The following is a 26,966-nucleotide window of genomic DNA, read 5'->3' as shown; positions in this document are numbered from 1 at the left end:
GCAGTGATTAGTATTCTACAGAACAGTCTCACACAGTACTGTATCTCCACCTCTCCCATTTTGTATTTATTATGAGCATCAACAAAAGGGAGGGTGCTCTTCATTTTCTTTTGATTTTACCAAAATAAAATCTGAAATTGTATCCCAACATTAACAAAATTGAGTGAGGGGAAAAAAGAATGATCACAACTATCAAACAACACTCTCTAAAAAAAAGCACTTAGAGAAGGAAAAAGAATGAGCTCCAAATGTGAATCATAAAGAAACAAAGGCTCCCTGCTGCTCAAGGTTGGTAGTGTTTTCACCTTAAATGGCGTGACCTCTTCCTGGCTGGTAGCATAGTCTGAGACGTACGTAGGCCACTTCTGAAGGAAAATGTGTAGAGCAGAGAAACACGCTGTTAATGAAAGCCTCTGGCATCTGAACTTAATAATGCCATTTGGAGTCTATCCACTTTTTCAACAGTATGGATACTTGAGCAAATCGGGCTGAAGTTATACAGAACTCCGTCGTGTATTCCAATGGTGATTAATCTCTTTTCACATGTGCTTGTGCAATCTCTTACGAAATACTCTTAAAAGCAGCCCAATTAAGAAGAAGGAGGCTGTGGTTCAAGAAGCATCGTCAGCAAAGCAATGGAGGCATGGCAGTTTAGTTGCCCCTAAATGCCTTTGAGCTGCCTGCCACCGCACTATGTCACTGCCCTTATTCATTTATCTTCAAACCTGAAATGCTCTCTTGTTTCTTTTTTTGTTTTGTTTTTGTTTTTGTACCAAGGATTGAACCCAGGGGTGCTTAACCACTGAGCCACATCCCCAGCCCGGTTTATATTTGATTTAGAGACAGGGTATCCCTGAGTTGCTGAGGCTGGTTTTGAACTCATGATCCTCCTGCCTCAGCCTCCTGAGCTGCTGAGATTACAGGTGTGTGCCCCCGTGCCCAGCCTCTTTCATCTTTTTTAGCTCATTTAGAACACAATTGTTCTTTGAAATCTGAACTCAATTAAGGAATTTTCTTCCTACCTAATATCTCACCTACCCTTCCTTTTCTCTGTTAGTCATTTGGCTTTCACGGTTGTGTATTATTAGCTATCTTGACCTAGGTCTACAGTCTATCCTCTAACTCAGTTACATGCTCTTTGAGGACAAGAAACTATGGGTCATACTCTTTCCATCTCTACAGCAACTTTCCTCAAAGTGTGCTCCTTGCATCATCAGAATTGTCTGTACATTTTATCAGAATACAACTTGTTGATTCTGAAACTATATGGAGGGTGGCCCTAGGAAACTGCATTATTTTTCAGTACTGAAGGTTGAACTCGGGGTCTCTCACATGTTAATCAGGCACTTGACTCGACCATGGAGCTACACCTCAGCAACCTGTGAACTTTTATTTTGAGACAGTATCACTAAGTTGCCCTGCTGGCCTCAAATTTGTGATCCTCCTGCCTCAGGCTCCTGAGTCTCTGGGATTATAGGTGTGGACCACTGCACCTGGCTTTTGGAAGATGCGTTTTTAACATGCTGCCCTTATCACTTTTAGGCACACTAAAGATTCAGACCCACCGTGTACAAGGACTACTCAGGAGGACTACAGACTGCTATCCATAGAATTGGTACCAAGAAATATTATTGACTATACAAAGGCACACAAAATAAAAAGCCAAACCAAAACAACAAAAGCAACTAAACAACCAACCAAAGACAATGTGCAAAATTAAAGGAGTTGGGATTAGTCTTATATCTATAGCAAAATCACAACCCAATTATCTTTACATGAAGTTGACTGTACATGAAACACCATTTTAAAGGGAATGCTTATTTCCTGATCTCATGGTTTCTGCATAAGGTAAACCATCTCCCTAAACTCTTACTTAGGGAATCATTTGGTCACCTCCTTTCCCTTCCCCACCCCTCACTGACTTTCCCCAAGGGTCTTTTCCTTCTCATCTCTATTGCTCCTTTTCTGCTTTTTTACCTATGAGATTGATTGCTTTTTACCCATCACACTGACTCACAGGTCCATAAGGAGGAGAGGGCACATCACAAAGAAGAGCAGGGCCCCACAAGTTTCAAATTAGAACAAGACACCCCTTTCTTTGCCAGGAAGCATGACTTGGTAAGTGGAGGGCGTCCATGCTCTTGTGCAGTTAGCAACCTGTGAAACTGTGTGTGGCAGCTTGTCAAAAAATGGTGGAAGAAAGCATCTGGGCCCACTAACTTTGCTCTGGCATTTTTCTGAAGATGGCTTTTCCAGATCTCTGTTTTTATCTGTCTTTATACATTTTCCCTTCACGGCCAGATGCTATTGAGTAATAAGGAAAGTTTCAAACAGTATTCATCTGAATACTCAGAAGTCAGTTGCATGTGATGTGTTATTGCAAAACCCGTGTGAAGGACTTGCATGTTATTTCCATGGAGGAATGAATCAAGGGAAAGGGACTTACGTTTTGGGAAAGGGGGAAATAAATAACTTTGGACTGTAAACGGGAGACTGAGGAATTCTCATCTCTGGAGATTTTTGGAAATAGCTAAGAAATGACCTATCTTTGGTAGTTTACACTTGATCTGAGCCAGATGGCCTCCTGGGGCCCTTCTTTCTCCATGAAGTCACTTTTACTATAACCCAAGGCTCCCAGTCCCTGCCCTCCTGATGTTCCTGCAGGAGCCACTGAGGCCTGGCGTGACCACCTTGGTCTGAGATCCTTGTATCTTATGTCCCCAGCTACATCCCCCAGTAGATGCCTGGTGGCCATTGCAATAGGAGTAGGCACTCGGGCCAGGCTGCGAAACACTCCCAAAACGCAAAATACGTAGATTTCTCAGGGTAAAATTACATCATGACAGCATTTCCAGCCTGTGAGATTTCTGGACTCTCAGGAGACTGAGAATAACTCAAGGTCAAGGCCTCTGTTTCCTTCATCATTCTACTGCCTGATAGGGCCCAACAAAGAGGCTGCTCAACAAAAACTCCTATTTGATCAGAGTTGCAATTCTCAGTTCAGTCTGCTTCTCCTCCAAAAGCCCCTCTTTGTTTGGTTCCTGGAGACATTCCCCTTCCTGTGTCACTCCCACCGTCACCCTCAGTCATAGTTTTCTGGCCCTGGATCTGCAAGTGTCCTTTCAAGGTCAGATGGACCCACACCCTGGTCAGCTGAGGGTGGCCAAATTCTAAGATGGCCTCATGACCTTCGGCCCCTGCTGTTGCTCCCGAGATATGTCACACTGGGTACAAAGGGATTCTGCAGTTGAGGTTAGGCACTAGTGACTCTAGAGAGGGAGATGATCTGAGTGGGCCTAACCTAATCAAATGAGCCTTGGAAAAGCAGAGTGCTTCCCTGGCTCATTGCAGGAGAGAAGGCATGTGAAGGATTTGACAAGAGGAAGGGTATCCACTACTGACTTTGAGCTAGAGGGGACCCAGGGGGCAAGGACTTGAGAAACCAAGAGTTATCACTGCACAGGGAACGGGGGAACTGCAGTCTACAGCTTTCCGGCATTCTGGTAGTCATCTGCATGACCTCCAGGTGAGAGCCCTGGTGACGGGCACCTTGCTGCAGCCTTGGAGACCCTGAGCAGAGAACCCAGTTGAGTCCGCCTTCTGACACGGAGACTGTCAGGGAGTAAACGGGTGTTATTTCAAGTGGCTGGTTTGTGGTCATTTGTCACACCAGAGTAGGAGATGAATCTAGAAGCCTTCTGGGAACTTGTGTAGCCTGCCAGGCTCTAGGACAATCTCATCTCTACCTGGAGAGACAAAGAGCGGGCACTGGTAGAGCAGAAGTAAACAGGAGCCAAGCTGGTGACTCTTGTTGTCTGTATTTTCTGACCCATTCAAACCACCTGCTTCATATCTCCCCAGCATGCACTTCCCTCCCCAAGCCCCTAGCCCCTCACATATGTCAAGTCTAGTGGAGCTTTAGCATTTTATGGGAAGAGCCTCTTTGCTTGAACTATTCCTTTATGTTCCCAGGACCCCAGTGGGCTTCAGCCAAAGGCGGTTCTGCAGTTTGAGGTTAGGAACCAGTGACTTTAGACAGGGAGATGATCTGAGTGGGCCTAACCTAATCAAATGAGCCTTGGAAGTGAGCGGTCAGAAATATAAATACTGATAAATGTATACAGAGACCCTGACCTTCAGAGTCAGCTCTGGAGCACCTTATGGGTGTGATCATGGGCTTGAACTGAAATCAGTGAAATTATGACCCTTGACATAACCCGGGGCTGCTGGGACTTGAGCCTCTGGGAGTGAGACAGCTGCACTGCCCATGTCTGCAGTGAGATCCGAGATACATACGTGCGACAAACACTCCTTTTCTAAGGTTCTCGGCCTCACCCAGACTGTATGGTGCTTGGCAGAGTGCTGCTCCAGAATCTAGCTCTCTTGATATTTCATTTCTCCTTTCAGAAATCCCACTTTCCATATGTTTAAATTGAAAATATATATAGCCATTGAACAGAGCAGCTCTTATTTTTGAGAGGGGAAATGATTTTCAAGTGCCTTGCTTGATCCCCTATGGTGACTAATCCCCCCTTTTCTCCTTAAGCACCTCTGCTCAGTCCTCTCTTCACTCTGTTTGGCAGTATGAGTGGCTGTTTATATACGTTCCCCCACCCCTATCCTGGGGGTAGATAGTGTGGCCCATTTATCTTTATGTCTCCCCAGGGCCTGCTGAGGGGTTTCGCCTCAGCACTGAGTTGGATTTATAGCTGAGATTTCCTTTGCTGTCAGGTTTCAGGTAGGCTCCGAAGTCCCTTGATCCAGGGAGATGAGGGCCAGGAGGCAGCTGCAGTTGAATCCACCCCTGGAGTCTCCTCACGAGAGTAAGGGGTTGTGGGAGGGGTGGCCCCACAATCCTGAGGAGGCTGAGAAAAAGGGGTGGGGGAGGCAGCTCTGGGGGCCACCTCCCTTCCCACCCGTCAGCCAGCTGTAAGCCCAGTTGCTTCTCTGGTGTGACTTTGCTCAGCCTTGGCCCAGGTGAAGTGCATTCCCTGCAGAGCGAATTTGGAACAATGCAGTTGTTGTTTCAAAGCAGAGGAAAAAAAAAAAAAAGTGCAGTGGTGGGAAAATGTGTGGAAAGCCTTCTTCTTGACTTATTTTTTGAAATGTACATTTTAAGAAAAGTAGTCATGCAGACAAAATGTGCAGTCAATTTTGAACCATGAAGGAAAAGCATTTCCCACTGGCCTTTCAAATCTTTTATACTATGTCTAATCATTGATTCAGTCACTCAGCAAACTTCCCATACACCCTGATTCCAGAGTCTCTGGGGCGGGGATCTTCCAGGGTTCATCTCCACATGCCCAGTGCCGGGCATAGCACCTGGAAGACAGCAAAGGCTCAGACTGGGGGCTGGGGGGAAGCAGAAATAGAAAGGGAGGGGCAAAGGGAGGCCAGGGAGCAGAGTGCTTCAAGGAGAAGGGGAGGGGGAGCACCGGCAAACAGCATGGAAAGGTCCTCCTTTCAGAGGAACCAAAGGATGGGGAAATTACCCAGTCATCTGAAGGGGCTGCTGATGTGAATGGATGTGTCTATCAAAACTCATATGTTGAAATTTAACCCCCAGAGCCACAGAGGTGGGGCTGTGAGTGGGGGTGATTAGGCCGTGGGGATTCCTCCTTCACAGATGAGATTAGCTTGAGGAGAAATTCATCCCTATTCCTTTTTTTGCCATTCTGTCCCTTTTGTCCTGTGAGTATATGGTATTCCTCCCCTCTAGAGGATGTGGCAACAAGGTACCATCTTAGAAGCAGAGAGCGGGCCTGTTACTGACAGCAAATCGGCTGACACCTTGACCTTGGGCTTCTGCGCCTCCAGAACTGTATGCAATACATTTTATTATTTATGAACTACCCAGACTGTGGTATTTTGTTATATCAGCAGGGGTGTTCAGGGAAGAAGGCAGATCACAGTTGGGTGAAAAGTCAATGAGGAAGCGCTTACTGATGGTCACAAGTAGACATGCTTTAAATGTTCATCTAAATGTTCTATTAAATGACTGCCTCAGTTAACTCTAGACTACCATTAGGGTTTGGCTCTAGAATGCCTCCCAAAGCTCATGGGTTGAGGACTTGGTCCCCAGTGCAGCAATGTCCAGGGGCAGGATTTTAGGGAAGTGATTGGGTCATGAGGGCTCTGGGAGGTGGTGGAAACTGTAGGCAGGTAGGGCATGGTTGGGAGAGGTAGGTCACTGAGGGTGTGCCCTTGGGGGCTCTGTCTTGTTGTTGACCACACCCTCTTTCTCTCTCTGCTTTCCCTGGCTGCCATGAGCTAAGCGACCTTCCTTCAAGATGCCCTGACCAATGGAACCAGCCAAACATGGAATGAAACCTTGTAAGCCGAAATAAACCTTTCCTCCTCCAAGTTGTTTGTGTCAGGTACTTTGGTCATAGTGAAGAAAAACTGATGCACACAACTACTATGCAGCGATTGAAAGAATAAAGTAGATTCGGATTAGGGTTTTTCAACTTTGGTATTATTGAAATTTTGGCTGTTCTATGCTTTGCATAATGATTGGCAGCATCCCTGGCCTCTACCATTGGCTGCTAGGAGCACCGCTTCACACACACTTAGGTTGGGGTGGTCTTAGAGTTCTTCAGAAATTTCCCCTCGGGGGCAAAATAGCCCCCCTGAGAATCAGTGATTTATACTTAACTGACTTGAAAAGATCTCCAAGACAGATCCTTGAGAGAAAAAAAAACATGTGGCAAAAAAACCCCATATTTTATCTGATATCACTTATGTAAGAAAAGTATTATATCCATGCACACAACTCCACCCATCCATATTGTATAAATAAACACATTTAAACTGGAAAATGAAATTGACCAAATCATACTGTTACATTGTGTACATGTGCAAATATATAACAATGAATTCTATTATTATGTATCGTTAAAATGCACCAATAAAGTTAAAAATAAAGTGGACTGAAAGGACAAAACTGTTAACAGTGGGCAGCTCTGTGGAGAGGGGCTGGGGCCAGGAGTCAGAGTGAGTTTTCGCATTATCTGTATCATTTCTATCTAGAAAAATAATGAAAATGGAAACACACTTGGTGTTAAAATTAGTTGGCTGATGAACAGAAACTGAGATATGGAGAAAGCCCAGGTAAACCACGTCTTGATAAAGTTCAATGGCATGAATGAGGCAGAATTAAAGGAAGGAATTTTTAGGATGTGGGAAAACTGAGCACCGCCGAATTCAATCAAGATACAGTTTTGTATAAAGCATTACGAGAAGGGATGTGGACAACTTCTAGAATGCTTCCACTCTCCAGCTCGAGATATCAACGATGCCTTGCCAGAGATGACTTTCCCCCTAGGTTAAGTATGCGTGCAATCATAGAACTTCTGTTTTTCCACTGCATGTTTCTTTAATGTGCATTTCTTCAGTGTGTGTACAGCTTTCTCTCACTACAGTGCTGATGCTATTCTGGAAACTGTCATTCTTCAGCGTTGGAAGAACCTGAGAATAAAAGCTGACTGTGACTGTGTTTGGTCTGGCAGAGCCTGACGTGCTGCAGGAGTGTATTTGTTTTTCATTAATTTGTTTGTCATTTTTCTCCATGATCTATGGAACATTTATTTCCCCTGAAGCAAAAGGATCTGAAATGTCAGAGGTTTCTCTTGGTTCTGCTGGGGTAATGAATTGTTGAGAAAAAGAGATTTTTCTTATACACTATTTTATTGTGGAAGGAGACATTTTGTGACCTTTTGCAGTTTTACAGTGATAATGAATTTTCTGACCAACCTAGAAACCTTGGACTTCTTTGTTAAAACAATACAGTTTGAGGAATAACTTTGACCTGCACCTTTGTAGAATTAATCATTTACAGGTTTGGGGAAAAAATTGATGAGTTTGGTCTTTACCAAGACATTCTAATTTATTACTGTCGCTGAGGTGGTATGTAGATCTATACCACATTAAAACATCAAACAATTAACTACAGACCCAAGTCCCTGAACTGAGATTTGGACACTTTTGGTGGGGGGAGGGATCAGCTCCAGAGACTCAGCCTGATCCCAGAGTCTTTTAAAAAATTGTCCTTTTAAAAAATTTTAAACTGTGAAAGTAATACATATACTGAGCAGAATGAATAGGATAGTAAAATTTATCCATAACCTTACTCCTCCAAATGAATGGACCATCATAACATTTCTGTGTATTTCTTCTAATCTGGTCTTGATGCTCATATCACTTTTTACCAATTGAGATGGCACTGAACATGAAAATTTATAGTCTGTGGAGTTTTCTTCCTTTAAAATATTACATATAGTGATTTGTTTCTAATCTCTAAATGCTTTGAGGAAAAACTACAGGAGAAATAAATCCTACCATTTTCTTTCTGAATGTAGTTACGTGATTAATCCACTAAGTGATTAGATCCCATTCTCTGAAATTTAGATACGTTTATGATTTTATTTTTCAGAAGTGAGAAAACAGGCTTCATGAACACAGGATACAGGGTGAGCTCAGATAATGATGATATTGGATGGGAATGTCCATGTCTCCCCAAGGCAGAATGACTAACCAACCAATGTCCCAGCTACTACTCTGGTCAGCCAAACAAATGCACAGATGTCAAAACCCAGGCCAGAGTGACCTCTCAACTACTTCCAAAGGCATGGGTGTGGGGAATTTCCTCCCCTGTACACACCATTGGTTGCCCAGTTCTTGTGTGTATTCTCTCTGGAGACTTGTAGGGATTTGTCTACACCCGTTGCCAATACTCTGCAAGATCAGAGGTGATACTAGCAAGGAGTCAGAACCCACAGCTCAAGCAAGGTCTCAAGGGAGAATCTGGGTAGGAGAGGTCTGCTGTCTTGCTCTTGATTTGCCAACTACTTCCAAGGTGAGAGATTCTCAGTTCACTGCTATTTGTTGGAAGCTTAGGTTTTCTTTCTGAATGTTGACATAATGAGAATATTAGGGAAAAAAAGAGAAAAGAAACCAAACTTATGAGATATGCTCTAAAATCTTCATGACTTGCTGGCTTGAATATATTTTGGATTTTTTTTTCCCACCAAATGCACCAGATCATTTAGGACCGGAAAGACATTTTGGCATCTGGATCATTAGAAAGAGGATACAATCTGCTATACAACTAACCTAAATAGGAAATTAGGGAAGGAATTATAAACACTTGTAAGACAATTCTAAAATTGAAGGTCTTGTATCTCAGTCTTTAATTGCATATCTCACAAAAATATTCAGTTAATCTTAAATCAAATATTTATGCAAATATTTTAAATTATAAATCTTGCATTTCAGTCTGAGTGAGAGTCCTTTAGCCCAGGGGCTTGATACTCAAATTGTAGTGAGAAGACCAGCAGTGCAGTGTAGGCACTCCTTGGCACCTTGTTAGTAATGCTGAATTCAGGCCCCACCCCAAACAGCTGAATCAGGTGATTTATAAGCACACTCAGGTTTGAGAGGCATTGGTTTAAGAGCAGGGTAGTAGACCAGATGTTTAGAATGTACATGTTTTCACCTGATGGTCACAAGTGAGCTCCTAGGAGATAAGAGGAAAGTTGTTAGTCCTGTTCACAGCTGGCTCTTTTTCCCTGCAACAGCAGCCCAATTTCTAGTGCTGTCTTTTCCTCATCACCTTACTGATCATTGTAGTCTACCCACAACTGCTGATATAGCTATACACAGCCCAGACAACTATATAATTTTCTGAAGTGGGAAAACAATGACGATATGATTATTCTCTTGGCTTTGAGTCGGATTAAGGTAGACAGGAAGGAGGAGGGTTGGTGTGAAACCCTGGGTAATGGAGGAGTACGTTGTTCTCCCATTTGCCTACTTCTGATTGTAGGCAATAAATAAATAAAATAAAATAATAAAATAAAAAGCAGCCTATGGCAATGTATATCCTAAGGAGTGCTCAGAAGTAAGCTCACGCTCAGGATTATGTTCAGGTTAGTAGTTCAGGGAATTTAAACTCAAACTCAATTGGTTTTAAATTCAGTTGAATCAATGAAACTTGATGACATGCCATCAAGTTATCTAAAAGAAAACAGAGACTGCATCATGGAGAGTTGAGGTCATGGTTGGTACAGCTAAACTATCAACAACTTGGAAAGGGATTTTTTAAAAAAAGGAAAGTATAAAATTAAGAAAAAAATGCCATGATTTTATTCTCTTTTATTGCTGAGTAAAATTCCATTGTGTATATATGCCACATTTTTTAATCCATTAATCTACTGAAGGGCAACTAGGTTGGCTACACAGTTTAGCTGTTGTGAATTGTGCTGCTATAAACATTGATGTGGCTATGTCCCTGTAGTATGCTGTTTTTAAGTCCTTTGGGTATAGACCGAGGAGAGGGATAGCTGGGTCAAATGGTGGTCCCATTCCCAGATTTCCAAGCAATCTCCATACTGCTTTCCATATTGGCTGCACCAATTTGCAGTCCCACCAGAAGTGTATGAGTGTGCCTTTTTCCCTACATCCTCACCAACACTTATTTTCGTTTGTCTTCATAATAACTGCCATTCTGACTGGAGTGAGATGATATCTTAGAGTAGTTTTGATTTGCATTTCTCTAATTGCTAGAGATGATGAACATTTTTTTCATATATTTGTTAATTGATTGTATAACAGACACTGAGAAGTGTCTGTTCATGTCCTTGGCCCATTTATTGATTGGGTTATTTGTTTTTTTGGTGCTTAGCTTTTTCAGTTCTTTACATACCCTAGAGATTAGTGCTCTAAAAGAGAATGAAATCTTGGCATTTGCAGGTAAATGGATGGCATTGAAGAAAATAATGCTAAGTGAAGTTAGCCAATCCCCAAAAAACAAATGCTGAATGTTTTCTCTGATATAAGGTGACTGACCCATAATGGGATAGGGAGGGGGAGCATGGGAGGAATAGAAGAACTCTAGATAGGGCAGAGGGGTGAGAGGGGAAGGGAGAGAGCAGTAGGTTAGCAATGATGGTGGAATGTGATAGACACCATTATCCAAAGTACGTGTATGAAGACATGAATTGGTGTGAACATATTTTATATACAACCAGAGATATGAAACATTGTACTCTATATGTGTAATAAGAATTCTACTGCATTCTGCTGTCATGTATTTAAAAAATAAAATCTATTAAATATTTTTTTAAAAAAGAAAAAAATGGAGTTCTTAGATTTGTTTATTTACTCCATAATCTAGTGATTGGTATGAGTCTCTTTATTTTCTAATTTGGTTTCCACTGTCAATATTTTCATTTTAAAAGAATGTGTATTCATTGAGCTCAGTGCAGGGTAAATTCTACTCTTTATTATTTGTGGAAAATTAAGAAAAAAATAATCTCATACATTTGAAAATATGGTACAAATTAGATAACGGGAAAGGTTTAGATTCTTTGTCAATCTCTAACATTTTTAAACACTAGTTGTTAACAGTCAGAAATCAAGTACTATATTCAGAAATTAATCCAGATGAAATCCTCAACCTTTTCAAATAAAATACATTAATATTATAAATAATTCCTATATCTCAGTCAAAAGATTATAAAAGAAGGCAGTATTCGAGCTGAGTTTCTTCTTTTATTATTTATTTATCTTTTAGAATAAAGACAGATAAGAAATATTTTTTAGAAGGAGTTTTTATAAAATGATATGAAACTGGATCTGAAATGAACATAAGTAATACAAATATTTGTAACTTCCTAATTAAGTCACTATAAATGTATAGTAGTATCAGTCTTAAGTAAACTTGAGTCTGTTAATCTTGCATTAAGTCAAATCTAACTTAGGTCTTTACAAACAAGCACTAGCTGTTACAATAAGTATCTCTGACGTCTATCCAACCTTTTATTTTTTTTAAGAGCCTTTTTAAAAGTCTGTAAAAGTCTTTCCCAAGTTGTCCTTCTTTACATTTTTCTTTAAATAAAGAAGGACATTTATTCCACAATGACTTTTTATTGTCCCACTGTTCTAGATCGGGTACAGACATGAGGACAGAAGACCAAGTGTCTGTTCTCATGAAAAAGGAGATGATACACATTTTAAGCAGGAGAGAATGGCAAACAAATGTTCTGAAACCACTATTCCATATTGTGATATGTGCTCTAAAGAAAAGGCAGGTGTGGGAGACAGGAGATACCTTCAGAGTGCCTGGAACTCAGTGCCCTATCAACAGCTCTTAGTTTCTTTTCTCTCCTTATGATTTCCTCTCAACCCTTTCACCTAGTCATGTAGGCACCCTGCTCATAACTGCTTCTGCAGAGGCACTGAGAACTAGCACGACTAGCATGGAGTCTAACACCCCTCACACACTAGATTGAGAAGCCAACACTGACTAAAAGCCTCTCTCTTGAGAAAATAGTATGGTGCCTCAGGAAATAAGTGAGAGAGATACTGCAATAGGCTTTAGCAGACATTCATAATTTGGAAATAAGGGCAGGTTACATGACAGAGGAGAGCCCCAAACTATACCAGGAGAATACTAATTAAAAGAGAAATGGAAAGCTGGCACCCCTAGATTCATATGAAACAAAATGGACTCTCAAAACAAACTAACAAAACCTTGAAAAGAGATGACATTCTCAAATTACAATGGGATTGAGATAATTTTTTTTTAAAAGCCACACATTTGTAAGTTTTAAACATTATTAAACAACTCATGGGTCTAAGAAGAAAGTAAAAATGTTCATAGGATATACCTAAAGCAGTATGTAGTGCTTATAGTTATAGGTTTAAAGGCATTTCTTTTAAAAAAGAGGAAAAATTGAGAATATGTAAGTGGAAGCTTCAACTTCTGTTAGAAAAGAAACAATGAGAAAAAAAAAAGAGAGAGTAAATACTTACTGGCATAAAAACAGACTCATAAACCAACAGAACAGAATAGAGAGCTCAGAAGCAAACCCAGACATGTAAGGCCAACTGATTTTCAACAGGGAAGCTGAGCACACACAGGGTGGAAATGAGAGTCTCTACAACACATGGTGGTGGGAAAACTAGATATTCTCATGCAAGAGTGAAACTGACCCATATTTTACACCAAAACCAAAGGTCAATTCACAGAGGATTAAGATTTAAATGTAAGAACCCAAACTAAAAAATTCCTAGAAGAAAATATAGGGGAAAAACTTTGTGATGTTGATCTTGACAATGATTTCTTAGATATGACACCCAAAGTACAAGCAATACTGGCACAGACAGACTAGTGGGACTAAATCAAACTGAAATGCTTCACAGCAATGGGAAAAACCACAGGTAGAAAGGTAACTTACGCTCTCCAACCTCTCTCCCTCCCAACCCAGGGCTCCTGGGGGCTACCACTCTATTCTCTGCTTCTATGAGTTTAACCTTTCTGTATTCTACATTCAGGTGAGATCCTGTGGTGTTTTTGTGCCTAGATTATTTCACTTAAAATAATATGCTCCGCGTTCATTCATGTTGTCCCATTGTATGTATATTACATTTTCTTTATTCACCCAAAGATAACTTGGATATGGTGAAAAATGCTGCAACGAACATAGGAATGCAGATATCCCTTCGACATACAATTTCATTTCTTTTGTGCACACAGTGGTGGCGTTGCTGGATCACATAGTAGTTTGTTTTTACTTTTCTGAGGAACCTCACTACTATTTTCCGTGACTATACTCATTTGTATTAACCTGTTGCCTTTTTGATAATAGTCAACCTAACAGGTGTGAGATGATAGCTCCTTGTAGTTATGATTTGCATTTCCCTCATGATTAGTCATGTTGAGCATTTTTTTCATATACTAGTTGGTCATTTATAAGTCTTCTTTGGAAAGATGTCTATTAGGTCCTTTTGCTCACTTTTAAATTGAGTTATTTGTTTTCTTGTTGTGAAGGTGCAGGAGTTCCTTGGGTATTTCAGATACTAAACCATTACCAGATATATAGTTTGCAAATACAGACTCATTTTATGCCATTGCTGTAGCTGTCTAAAGATAGAATCAGCTTGATCAGGGATGAGGACCTGAAATCTGAGGTATAGGGTCAGCCGCCTTCCTGAGTCTGGGGCACCTGGAGCAGGGACTACCTGGCCCTGCTTGGTGCTGCCATTTGGGTCTCTTCTTCACCCTCTCCAGGTCTCACAGCCAGGACCTGCTGCCATGGTTCCCTTCCACCTCTACCCATCCTCTTGGTCTCTGGGTCCCGCTGCAGGATGCAGTGGGGTTGCACAAGGTGGGAGTGGTCCAGTTTCTTGGCTTCTGCATCTCCTTTTCTGACAGATGCTGTAGCAGTGATGCCAGCATCCACAGGGGCTGCCTCCAGCTCCAGGCCTGGAGCTCTGCAGTTTCTCCAGAACCTCCCCATGCAGCCCGGAGCCTCTGGCTGAGTTCTCTGGCATCTTTCCGGTTGTTCTGTTCCTCATCTCCCACTCCTGCACTCCTTCTCCCCCACTAGCAGCTTCTGGGCCTTCAAGTGACAGGCATTCATTCCATGGTATACTCTGTGTTCTGGAGATCAGTCTTGCAGGTGGCCCCCACCAGGAAGTGGGGGTGCTTCATGAAGATGGGCAGGCTCAGGTAGACCTTGTTGTGCACCTTCTCTGAGCCCATCTTGAGCTTCTTGCCTGTGTAAAGATCATCCTATCTTGTACTTCATGAAGAAGGGGGTCATCAGCCACATCATGCGCTGCTGATCTTTGGGCACTTGAGAGAGACACTGGTTGGGTCAAAGTATTTATTTAAAACTTTCTGCTGTACCCTCTGCCCTCTACTTTTCTCATAAGCAATGGGACACTGCTTGTCTCAGTGTTTACTAAGCTTCCTCCACTGTCCTCTGATGCAGTACTTCTTAAACCAAGAAAAGATTCTCAGCACATCAAAGATGATGCCATCTGGGGCACACATTGGGAAGCAGGGCTGTGGGGAGAAGCCGTGGTGGTCAAAGGTGAGTGGGGCGTGGGACTTCTGCCTTCTCACACCTCAGAAGTGGGCACATTCACCCATGTGACACACCTCTCATCCTTCTAGTGCTGCCACTTCCCCATGGCTGCTGTGGGACTGACCTGATAGGACAACACAGGCAGTGGGCTGGTCAGCTAGAGCAAGATGCCTAGGTCAAGTCTTCGGCTGCTTCTAGGACCAGTGTCCTGCTCTAAGAGGACATTGGTTTTCAATGAAAAGATCTGAGCCTCAGCACTTCCACTTGCTCTGTGAGCCTAGGTACATTCTTTGTTCTAAGTATCTTTCTTTGCAAAGGAGAACTTACATTTCATCCTCTCGATTAAAACTGGCCTCTCCAGGACGCGCTCCCTGCTAGGTAACTGAAGGACTTTGGACTTTGATTATATCTGCCAAATCCCTCCACCTAAAGTAGTGTTTGATTGGCTCATTGGGAGAGGGTGTGCCTGACTTGAATTAGAGCAGGGATTTGGAAGGATTCTGGACCTCGCAGCATCAACTGCAAAACAATGGTTTGTCAGTCTCAATGCATACCACGATTTCTGAATTGTTTTCCACCTCACTGAGTTTCCAGTCAAACATGAAATGCTGAACTTCAAGCCACTTTAAAACTTCCTGTGCAATTAGTAGACTTTTCTTCATTCTACAGTTGAAATCACTTAGCTATTAGGGATCTTACTCATGGACAACAGTAAGAGCATCTTCATGGCCACCTTGCTTGTATTGTCTTTGGTATTCAAACCAAACCTGCTAATAGGGGTTTACTGGCTCAGTGAGATTGTCTTGTGGGGGAAGGGACTCTTAGCCCAGTTGAGAGACAATGACACTCAGCTCTTAGCTGACATGTCTGCACTTAGCCTGTGGGGGACTGACGCATGGGTGGTCACCTGCTTCCATCGGGACCTATCTGTATCTCTTTGCCTGGGACTGAACACTCAAGTAAAAAGTTCTAAACTGACCCTGCCTCTAGCTGACAAGAATGTCCATTTGTGCCCCAGCAGTGAGATATTAGAACCTCTTGTTACCCACCAGCCAATGAGCTCTCACGAAGCTTGTATTTTCAACAGGAAAGCAATATAATACAAAGGACTTCAATCTTAATTATTTTCATCATTGTAAGGAAAGTGAAAATAAAGTGAGAAGTCTGTGAATGTGTGTGTGTGTTTGTTTGCGTGTGTGTATAATTGACAATAAATGTTCAACAGGAAAAGACAGAAAAGGCAATTTACAGGAATAGGAAAAATATTTCCAAGCTATGTGTCCAACAGTTAATGGTTAAGGAACTCCTACAAATGTAGGGTTAAGAAACTCCTCCATCTTAACAGCAGAAACAAATAACCTCATTATAAAGTGGGCAAGGGACTTGCATAGACATTTCTCCCAGAAATGGTGGCTGCCACAGGCTGAGGGAGTGGGAATTAGGGAACTGATGTTCAATGGGTGTCGAGTTTAGTTATGGAATATAAATGAGCTCCAGAGATGGGCAGTTGGACAGTGTTCCTAGTTAACAATACTGCACTGTGCACTTAAAAATTTGGTAAGAGAGTAGATTCTGTGTTAAATGTTCTTATAATAATTTTAAAAAAGAAGAAATTAAACAATAAAGAGCAGAAGTTTATAAATAGAAAACGGACAATAGGGAGTAATAGCAAAGCTTAAAGACAACTCTGAAAGAACTAATAGACAAATCTCTTAAAATACAACTCATATAAAATAGAAATCATTAATATACAATATTGTGAAAAGAGAAGACAGTAGAGATAGTATTATGGACCATGGAAACTACTGTATTTGTAAAATAAAGGTCAAATGTTGGCAGTGTCTTGTGACTTAATCTAACAAAAGTTATATCAGACAAAATGGATGTAAATAAATTTGAAAACCTGGATAAAAGTATAAATTCACAGAACTAAGGCTCTAGAAAAATAGAATACTTTAATAATTCTATAATTAAAAGTAATTGATTATGAATGTAATACACTCTACTATTGCCACGTATGTAAGAAATAAATTAAAAAAGAAAGAAATATAAAAACTAGAACTAAAAAAAAAAGTAATTATTACCACAAAGAAAAACATCAAGGCCAGAAGATTTCTATGCTTTCTTTCAATCAACATTCAGAGACAAGTAACTCCACATTCACAAGAGAGGTACAGAGAGAACACCCTTCAAGTTATTTTATGAAACTAGTATAACCTTGACCCAAACTGACAAAGATAGTGTAAGAAATCATAATTCCCAGCTGTTCTTATATGTAAACATGAATATAAAAATGCTAGATAAAATCTTAATAAACCAAATTCACAAATGTACAAATTGAAAATAGTTCCAAAATGTGAGTTTGATATCACAAAACTAACAAATCAAAGGAGAAAACCAAAGGATCATATAATTCAAGCAAAAAAATAAATTTGAAAAAATCACAAACTTATTCATGGTTTTTGAAATCCCATAAACTAGGAATAGGAGGGGGTTGCATTACTCTGATAAAGAGTATTTAAAGAGGGCTGGGGTTGTAGCTCAGTGGTAGAGCGCTTGCCTTGCACACGTCAGGCACCGGGTTCAATCCTCAGCACCACACAAAAATAAACAAATAAAAATAGTTATTGTCTCCATCTACAACTAAAAAAATATTTCTTTTAAAAAAGATTATTTAAAGATCTACAGTGAACATTATACTTAATGGTAAAACTTTGAAAGCTCTTTGAGACTGGAATGGAGGTAAGAATATCAGATGTCACCACTTTTTCTTAATACTCAATCGGAATGTATAATGAGATGACAACAATGAGATAAAAGGCATAGGAATGAAAAGGAAAACACAAATTACCATTTTTCACAACTAATTTTCTTATGGATTTACAAACCCCAAAAGATGTATTTCAGCCTTTATATGTAAGAAATCTGACCTGGGGGTATAGCTCAGTGGTTGAGTGTGTGTGCTTAGCAAATATGAGGCCTTGGGTTTGATTCCCAGTAATCCCCTTAATAAAAGAATCTGACCAGATAATATTTAGATTGTAGACCTACTATATTTTAATTCCACTGGATACGTCCCATAAAATTTTAAGAGGTTTTACATTTTTCCAGAATATTATAGTTGAGTCTTTTGAGAAAAGTGTATATATTTATCCTTACAGATTGCAGGATCAGAGAACTTGAGTGGTCTAGATTGGAGAGAAAGAAGGGAATCTGGACCACCCAAATATTTAACAGACCTGGGTACAAGGCAGGCTCCAGTATAGAAGGTGGAACACCGAGGTGCTGAATCTGAAAGGGGCTATTGGGAAGTCAGTCTGTCTTGTTGAGTACCAAAATCAGAATAGACCTTCTAATCACTAGAAGTAACAGGCTACAAATTGGAAGCCATGGCTGAAATTTCTAGGCTTGACCAGAATTAAAGAAAAGTGAACAAATAAATAAGGGGTTAGCTGGAAATGACAGAGTTTGGCATCATCGGAATCCTGGGGACATAAAGCTAATGTGTAAATGGGTGTTGTGGTGTGGCTACAGTCTGAGTGTGTCCCCCAGGGGTTCATATGCTGAATGCTTGGTCTTCAGTGAGGTGATGTTGGGGGGTGGTAGAACCATTAAGAGGTTGGGTATAATGCAAGGTGTTAGGTCACTGAGGGCGCCGCTCTCAGAGGGAATTGACAGACTTCTTGTGGAATCCCACTAAATTCCCCTCAGAGACTATTATAAAAGAACAAGCCAGACCCCTCTCCACTTGATGGCTCCCTGACTCACCAGAGGTCTCTCTCTTTCATATGTACATAGGCCATGATGCCATCCACTATGTGACACAGCCAAGGGGGCTCTCACCATAGCTGAGTCAATATCGGTGCCATGCTCCCAAACCTCCAAAACTGTGAGCTAAATAAACCTCCTTTGTGTACGAATTACTTAGTTGTAGGAATTTTGAAATAGCAACAGAAAATGGATTAATATAGTTGGGTTGTGAACAAGTAACCACATGGTGTTGTACAGAAGAGGATTTGCCAAGGCCACTGGCCCTTAGTTAAATGGCCTAACTCCCAAAGGCAGGGCCAGCCTCTAAGCCCTTTAGGTCAGCTTGTTATCTGCCCTGCTTATCTTGATTTCTCCAAACATAAAAATGGGACAGTGGGATCTGCCATTTCTGCGTAGCCAAGGCCTGTGGTGAGGATCAATTAGTGTTTTTAAAGTGCTGTGGGTTTGGTTCCGTTTATTTATTTTCTTGGGTTGACAGGCAGGCGGCCAGCGTGGAGTGTTAACAGTGAAGGTTTGATGTGTGTTCCTGAGACGGCTGTGTGAAGGCTACGAGGCTGGGGGACTGCCCTCTGCGTCAAAAGGCCACAGTTCCAATTAAGTGTTAGTGTTCCCTAAAGCTGAAGAGGCAGCCTGGAAGTCTCTGAAAATTAAAAAGGAGAAAAGTTATCTGTGTTTGGGCTCTGTGATTGAGGGCAGGTAGTGACCCACAGCGAGGAAAATTTGACAGGCTCAGAAGACAAATATTGGCAGTCAGAGACGCCAGATTTTGCTAACATCATGACAGGCTGTAAAATGAGCTCCTATTTGATAAAGAGAAAGAATCTCAATTGAGAAATCAGGGTCTGAGGTCTAAGAAGCCTGTCACACACTTTTGTGGCCTTTGACCCAGCAGAGTGGGCAGAGGGTGGTGCAAGAGCAGCAGCTTTGCAGGCAGCATGTTCTAACCAGGGTCTTTGGGTGTGGCTTTCAAAACTGCATCTTGATGGCTTTATTTCTGATTATGGAAGTCATCTGCGCTCATTGCCAAAATTTAAAACTGAGAAATACATAAAGTAAGAAGTTCAGCCTCCCTGGCCCTCTCCAGTCCCAATAGCTAGAATGTAATTACTGTTTGTAAAAGATGGACATATTTACAGGAACTCCCTATAATTGTCTCCAATCTATAGAAAATGAAACAGATGACTGGAAGAATTTATCCACAGGGTCTCAAGAAATAAGCCAAAGCTAGTATTCTAATCTAGATTTTTTTGATACCCTCAAATTCTGTATGTTGCATGAGGTGACACTGCTAGTCCCCAATCACTGCTCCCCTCCACCTCCAATGTAATTGGTACAAGGCACAGGCAGGATTCCTGGGACCAGCTTTATAAACAGAAGCTGTCACCATCCACAAAGTCAGATGATATCTGAAACCAGCAAGGCTGATGTTACTACTAGACCCCTTTTTCCAGTCTCATTTAAACAAAGCATGCCCCACTGAGATGAGATGATTATCACTAAGGTCTGGTGCCATCCTCTCAACAAACAAGTATAGGATATAAATCAAAGAGACCCCTAGAATCAGTAGAATTGGACAAATGTGATAGGCCTGGACCCCGAGAGCCCTCAGTTTCTCCATCTGAGTTGGAGGAAGGGTGGATGAGCTGCCTGCCCAAGTGCCTGCCTCTGGTATTCTGTGCTGCCAGCAATCGGCAATGCATAGCTGGTGACCTTGACCATCCCACCTCTTTGTGTTCTGTCAATATCTAATTTCAGGCTGAAAGAAAGTTGCCTTTGAGTTGTTACTTCCCAAATATGCCCCAGAAAGAAGTGAAAGTGACTTGAAAAGACTATATGATACTATCATTACTCTTGCTAGGCTTATTCTATTCTAATGAGTCAAAAACTTCAGATGAGTTAATGATTATTCACTTGTTAGCACGCATTTTTTTCAGTAGGTATGATTCTCCTCTAAAAAAGGCCCTGAGAGAGCTGGATGAAGTCTGGCCCCCTTGGAGCTCAAAGCTCTGAAACACATGAATCTGGATAACTGCAGGGTGAGGAAACAGGAGCCCAGTGTCCCTGGAGGCTCCAGAGAAACTCAGGGGACTGAAGTTTGGAAAGATTAGGGAAGACTTCCTGGGCAGCGGTATCCCGTGGGCCCTAAAGAAAGGACAAACAAAGGAAGAGGAGGGTAAGTGAAGGGGTGGTTTGAATGACCAAGGTTGTAGGAGGCAGGCTGGGATTCTGCACTTGACTCTGGGCAGCTGGGAACCTGGACAGCCCTCAGGCAGGGAGGGTAGCAGCAGTGGCAATGCCTCTCCCAGACCAGCTTATAACAAATTAAACCTTCACTGATCTGTGGAACATACAACAGCATCTGGCACATCAGGGCCATTAGCATTTAGGGATAAACCGTCTCAGAAAGCAGCCCAACACTGGGAAATGGAATTGAATGTTTCTCTGAAGAGGAAACAGGGAGCAGCTTCAAGCATTTGAACCTGGATGAGTCTCAGCTCTCGAGCAGATTTGGCAAATGTACCACAGAAAACGTGTGAGAGAGGACGGGGAGGGAGACTGCTCTTTCACCCTGTAATCACGAGCAGAAATAACCCCTCATTACAACCTTTAACTAGAGGAGGCCTTTAGATGAGGTAGTAACAAAGCTGCACAGAATCCCTTTGAAGACTGAGCCATTGGTGGAGCGGAAAGTGCTAACTCTGTCAGCACCCTTCATGAGTAATCAAGCTTCTCCCAGCAGAACTGGAGTGTCTTACACGTGTTAAGTACGGACACACATTTACACAACTGGATTGTGAAAGCGATCTGGTGAGCACAGACCTCCGCCATCCATCTCTAGAATTCTTTTCATCACCTCTTCTGACTTCCAAGGTGAGTTGTGGCCTCGGATGGGCCTGGATCATTACCTCCAAACATCGAAGACCAGCCTGGTACCTGAGGTAGGTGGTATATATCTGCTCTAAGGCAAACAGATGCCTTTGAAGTGATTCTCCTCCTGGCCTGAGCCATCCTGGCTGGGCCCTGGGGAAGCATGGCATTTGCCACTGGAGCACCCAGGGACCCAGGTGGAGATGAATGCAAGCCTCTGGGGTCAGAGCTGCTCCCCACACTTTAGGCATTTCCAGGCTTTCCCACAAGTCAGCCTGAAGGGTGCTGCCCCATCCCCAGGACTCTTGATGGTTACTCTACTGCCCACACTGTCCTGCTGGAGAAAGACACTGATTCTAGGTCAGCCTATTAGAAAGAAGTATTTTAAAGATACAAGGTACTGTCTATGGCTTGACTGTGGTTTGTCCCTCCAGGGTTCATGTGTTCGAGGCCTTGTCCTCACTGTGGTGTTGTTGAAGTGGTGGGACCATTAAGATGTGGGGCCTCCTTGGGAGTTGGTTAGGTCAATGAGGGCACTGAACTAAGAAGGAGCTGTAGTTTTCCTGGAACCCTGAATTAGTTTCCTCAATAGGAGTCATTATTAAGAGTGAGGCCCCCCCCACCATCACCCCCTCTCAGCTTCCCATCTTGCCACATGATCTTTTCCACATGCAGTCTCACTATGATGCCATCTACCACTGGGTCCTTACCAGATGCTGAGCAGATGGGAGAACCTGGTATTGCAATCTTCACTTCCAGAACTGTGAGCAAAATAAATGTCTTTTCTTTATAAAGTATCCAGCCTCAGGTATTTTGTTAGAGCCATAGAAAATGGACTAATCCACAGAAGAAAATGTAATTTGGAAGATTTTTCTTGGAAGGGAATAGAAAAAATACTGTTTGAACCAAAACTAAAATACTTTCAAGGTTACCTGAGAACAAAGTTACAAAGATCAACAAAAATCTCCCTCAAAGGACACAGGAAAGCAATTACAGCCCACACACCTGACACTGGCTATGGGGCTGGCAGGGGATAAAAGCAGAGTCAGATGTGAGGCTCTGAGAGGGCCAGGGGCCAGGGAAACAATAGAAAGGACCTTTCTAAGCAGGCAGGAACAGAACTGAAGACAGAGGGAGCCACCAGACGGGGCAGTGTCCAGACACAGAGGGAAGTCAAGTTGAGCCCGACAGAGGCCAGAGGCAGTGGCTTTCTAAATCACTATTAGCCTATCAAGGAGCTCTAGGAGAAAAGAATGAAATAGGCAGAAAAAAATCCCACACCACCTTTCTGGTTATTTTCAATGCAGGGGATGGTAAGGGTAGGCATGTAAAAATAAATGAATATTTTCAAACATCTGTGTATGATCATGTTAATTATTTTTTTTTAAATTTTTTATTGTTGGTTGTTCAAAACATTACAAATTTCTTGATATATCATATTTCACACTTTGATTCAAGTGGGTTATGAACTCCAGTTAATTATAAGTGACAAAGTGGCTTGGGTCTTCAAGGTTTATTTTTATTTTTAGGCCCAAAATATAGGATGTAGGATCAGGGTTTGAGGGGAGAGGGCAAACTGCCATCTGCAGGCACTTTGAGATTCCAGAAACACTATGAGATAATAAAACAGTGGCTTCTACCTGTGAGCCTGTTCACCACTCATAAACAAGTAATAACTGAGAACTTACTATGATGCTGGGCTCTGTGCTCCACACTGGTCACAGGGCAGTAATGCAAAGCCTCAGACCCTACCCTTCTTGTTTTAAATGTTTTACTTTGTGGCAAAATATAAATAACAAAATTTACCATTTTAACTATTTTTAATGATACAATTCAGTGGCATTCAATGCATTTGCAATGGCGTGCTGCCATCACCACCATCCATCTCTAGAATTCTTTTCATCTTGCAAAACTAAAACTCTATACCCATTAAAAAACAATTCCCCATTCCCTCTCCTCTCAGCCGCTGGTAACCATCATGAATCTGACTACTCCAGGTATCTCACATTAGTGGAATCGCATAGTATCTGTCCTTTTGTGACTGGCTTATGTCACTTAGCACGCTGTCCTTAAGGTCCATCCATGTTTCCTTTTTAAAGCAGAATTATATTCCAGTATAATTTGCCACATTTTAATCATCTATTCTTTTTGTCTTTCCCTCCCTCTCTCCCTTCCTTTTCTTTCATGGAGTGAGTGACTGAACCCAGGGTCTTGCTAGGCGAGCACTCCACCAATGCCCCATCCATTCATTTCCAAAGGACACTTGGGTGGCTTCTACCTTTGGGCTCTCATAAAGGATGCCTCTGTGAGCATAGGTGCAAAAATATCTGTTCAAGCTCCTGCTCTCAATTCTTTTGACTATATACCCAGAAGTAAAATGGCTTCGTCCTATTATAATTCTATTTGTAACTTTTTGAGGAACTACAGTACTGTTTTTTATAGCGGCTATTCCATTTTACATTGCTCCAGCAGTGCATATGAGTTCCAATTTCTTTTTCTTTTTTTGTATTAAGTAAGGGATCGGCTTGTATTTCTCTTTTTTTTATTTTTTATTTATTTTTATTTGTTTTAATTGAGTTCCAATTTCTTCACACTGTCATTGTGTTATCTTTTTGTTGCAGTGACCAAAATACCTGACAAAAACAACTTGAAGAAGAAAAATTTATTTTGGGCTTATAGTTTCAGAAGTCCAACTCCATGGCTCTGTGCCTGAGGTGAGACAGAACCTGATGACACAAGGGCACAGTGGCGGGAGCTTCTCAGCTCATGGCAGCCAAGAGGGAGAGGAAGTTGGGAGAGGGAGGGAGAGGGAGAGGGAGAGAGGAGGAGAGGGAGAGGGAGAGGGAGAGGGAGAGGGAGAGGGAGAGGAGGAGAGGGAGAGAGGGAGAGGAGGAGAGGGAGAAGGAGAGGGAGAGGAGGAGAGGGAGAGGGAGAGGGAGAGGGAGAGGGAGAGGAGGAGAGGGAGAGAGGGAGAGAGGGAGAGGAGGAGAGGGAGAAGGAGAGGGAGAGGAGGAGAGGGAGAGGGAGAGGGAGAGGGAGAGGGAGAGGGAGAGAGGGAGAGAGGAAACAGCAAGGAACCAGGGATAAGATCTAATCCCTACCTAAGTGCACACCCCTAGTAGCCTACTTCCTCCTGATGAGGTTATAGCTTGTAAGATTTCTTAAAAGCCCCCCACCCATAACCCCCATAAGCCTTTCTGTACCACTGGAGATCATGCTTTCAAAACATGAGCTTTTTCAGGAGATATTAAAGATCCAAATCATAAGTCATCAACATCAACACCTCTCCCCCTCTCCCCGATGGTAGTCATCCTAATGTTGTGATCTATGCATCTTTCAGACTTGTGCTGTATTGCAGGATTGTGAATATCCTGGTCCATGAAAAATCCTGTGATTTCTGTTGCATATGTGTTTGTACATTGACACCAATCTTCGGATCCAGCCTTTGAGTATTTTTACCCAAGTCACAACCTACCAAGGGCATGTAACCATGGAAAAGAATCCTAACTCCCCCAGCAAAAAGGGCCCTGGATGTGCCCTATACTCTGAATAAGACAGGTAAGGTGGAGTAGCTGCTGAAATCTAAGAGGCCAGCTTCTGAGTAAAGCTGTTGCCAGGTAGAGGAGGCTTCCCTGGGAACATCCAATGCCTATTCATACGACCATAGACTATAGGAGACATTGGTCCATAATCTTCAAGAAGATCCATTAAAGGGAGAGTGAAATCGAGGTGTGGTGGCACATACCTGTAATCCCAGCTACTCAGAAGGATCTCAAGTTCAAGGCCAGCCTCAGCAACTTAGTGAGGCCCTAAGCAACTTAGCAAGACATTGTCTCAACATTAAAACTAATATAAAAAGAACTAGGCCTGTAGCTCCGTGGTAAAGTGCCCCTGGGTTTGATCCCAAGTACCAAAACAAAAAGGAAAAAAAAAAAAAAAGGGAGAGAAGAGATGGGAAAGTGGATCAATGGTGTGATGTTTGAGAACAGGGATCAGAAAGGTGGGAAGGATGTAATAAAAATGAAATCATGAAATAATTCAAATTATTCTAATGCTTATGTTTCTAACATTTCCTCTTGTATTCTCCTATTTATGACTACACCTTTGGCAACATTGCTACTTATTAATGAGTACATCCTTTCTAGCCAGGTGGCAAAGGAGAGAGACTGAGTGAACATATTTGCTCCTTTGAGGCCCTATTTATATAGAGACCCACAGAGCATTGAACCTGGAAGGGACCTTAGAGCTTGTTGAATTCAATCTTCACAGAAGGCAAAACTGATAAAGTGGGGCTCGGGCAAGTGGAGGTGAAACATCACCCTCTAATACATTTGCACAATCAATCTGGAAAGTGCTGGGGAGAGAAACCACATAAATGTTTCTTTGATGACACTGACTCAGACGTTAATCTAGACATTAAACTCAGACATTAATTTATACCTGAGACTGGCTGCTTTCTGATTTAACTCCACAAAAGCTTCCAGAACATATTCATAGAACATAGTTTATGAATCCAATTTCCAGACTTGGCTGTCCTATAAGTGCATATTTTCTTATGGTTGGATTCAATACCCCCTTCCACAAATAATTACAAAGGAAGTTGGCTTATAGCATCATCCTAAGAGCAGCAGTCCCCAAGGATAACTCTCTTTTCATTTCTACTTCTGCATCACAGTAGACTGAAGTAAATATAAAAGCACAGCAGAGAAGGCCCAAAGTGTGGCTCTGTATGAGGAAGAGGCTACAACTTTGCTCCCAAAGGCACTGACTACAAAGGACACCCTGTTTGCGTGAACCAACAGGGAGTGCAGTTCTATGTTGATGCAAGAACCTAACAATGTCTCTCATTATGTGCAGGAACCAAAACAGGGGTCCCAAGGTGGTGAGGAACTTCAACGTGAAGAGGGCTTTGGAGATGGTAGATGAAGTAGAAGGTCAAGAAGCATCCCTGAATTACAGCAACAATCACGGGCCTGAGCGAAACCACCAAATAACACGTAGGAAACTGAGTCCAAGAAAAGTAAACATCTCTATAGTCCATGGGTGGCAATATTAAGACAGTTCTCTATTCTGATTTCCATGCCCTTACTTTTACACTTCAGGAGCCTTTTGCCCGTGCTAATATTTTTCTAAGAGTACCAGAGGGAAGACATCAAAAATTACAGCAGGCTACACTAAGGACCCTGCTGCAAGCAGTGCCGGTGGCCACACAGGAACACAGCTCTCAAGCTGCCACTTCTAATGCCAAACCAAAATACAGCCCAGTGAGTGTGGAGACTCATGGCTTTCTATCTGGAGGTGGAACTTATCAGGTGAAGAGCATTTATAGCCTTTATAATGTGAGCAGCACATTCTGCACATCCCCTGGACCTAAGTTATACTGGGTGCATTAAATTACTCAGAAGTTTTATAAACCATTCCTGCCTTCCCACTATTCTCCTCTAACTGACTTTT

At 42.1% G+C, this 26,966-nt stretch overlaps 1 protein-coding gene and 1 long non-coding RNA gene across 4 annotated transcripts in view; one reads left to right on the top strand and one right to left on the bottom strand.

Annotated features, from left to right (window-relative positions):
- Arsb (arylsulfatase B) overlaps positions 1-26,966 on the bottom strand; it is a 180,664-nt gene that overhangs the window by 38,907 nt on the left and 114,791 nt on the right. The gene's annotated exons all lie outside the window — the stretch shown is intronic.
- Positions 8,759-26,943, top strand: LOC139705787 (uncharacterized). Of its 3 annotated transcripts, none has more exons than XR_011707616.1 (4): positions 8,759-8,854; positions 24,134-24,226; positions 24,853-25,070; positions 26,370-26,943. It is a non-coding gene; the product is annotated as an uncharacterized lncRNA (long non-coding RNA). The 3 variants fall into 3 exon arrangements; XR_011707617.1 differs by lacking the exon at positions 8,759-8,854 and adding an exon at positions 20,588-21,515; XR_011707615.1 differs by lacking the exon at positions 8,759-8,854 and adding an exon at positions 21,743-22,275.

The sequence above is a fragment of the Marmota flaviventris genome, chromosome 5 (genome assembly GCF_047511675.1).
Source record: "Marmota flaviventris isolate mMarFla1 chromosome 5, mMarFla1.hap1, whole genome shotgun sequence".
In the NCBI taxonomy this organism is placed as follows: Eukaryota; Metazoa; Chordata; class Mammalia; order Rodentia; family Sciuridae; genus Marmota; species Marmota flaviventris.
This window is presented reverse-complemented; position numbering and strand designations above follow the sequence as displayed.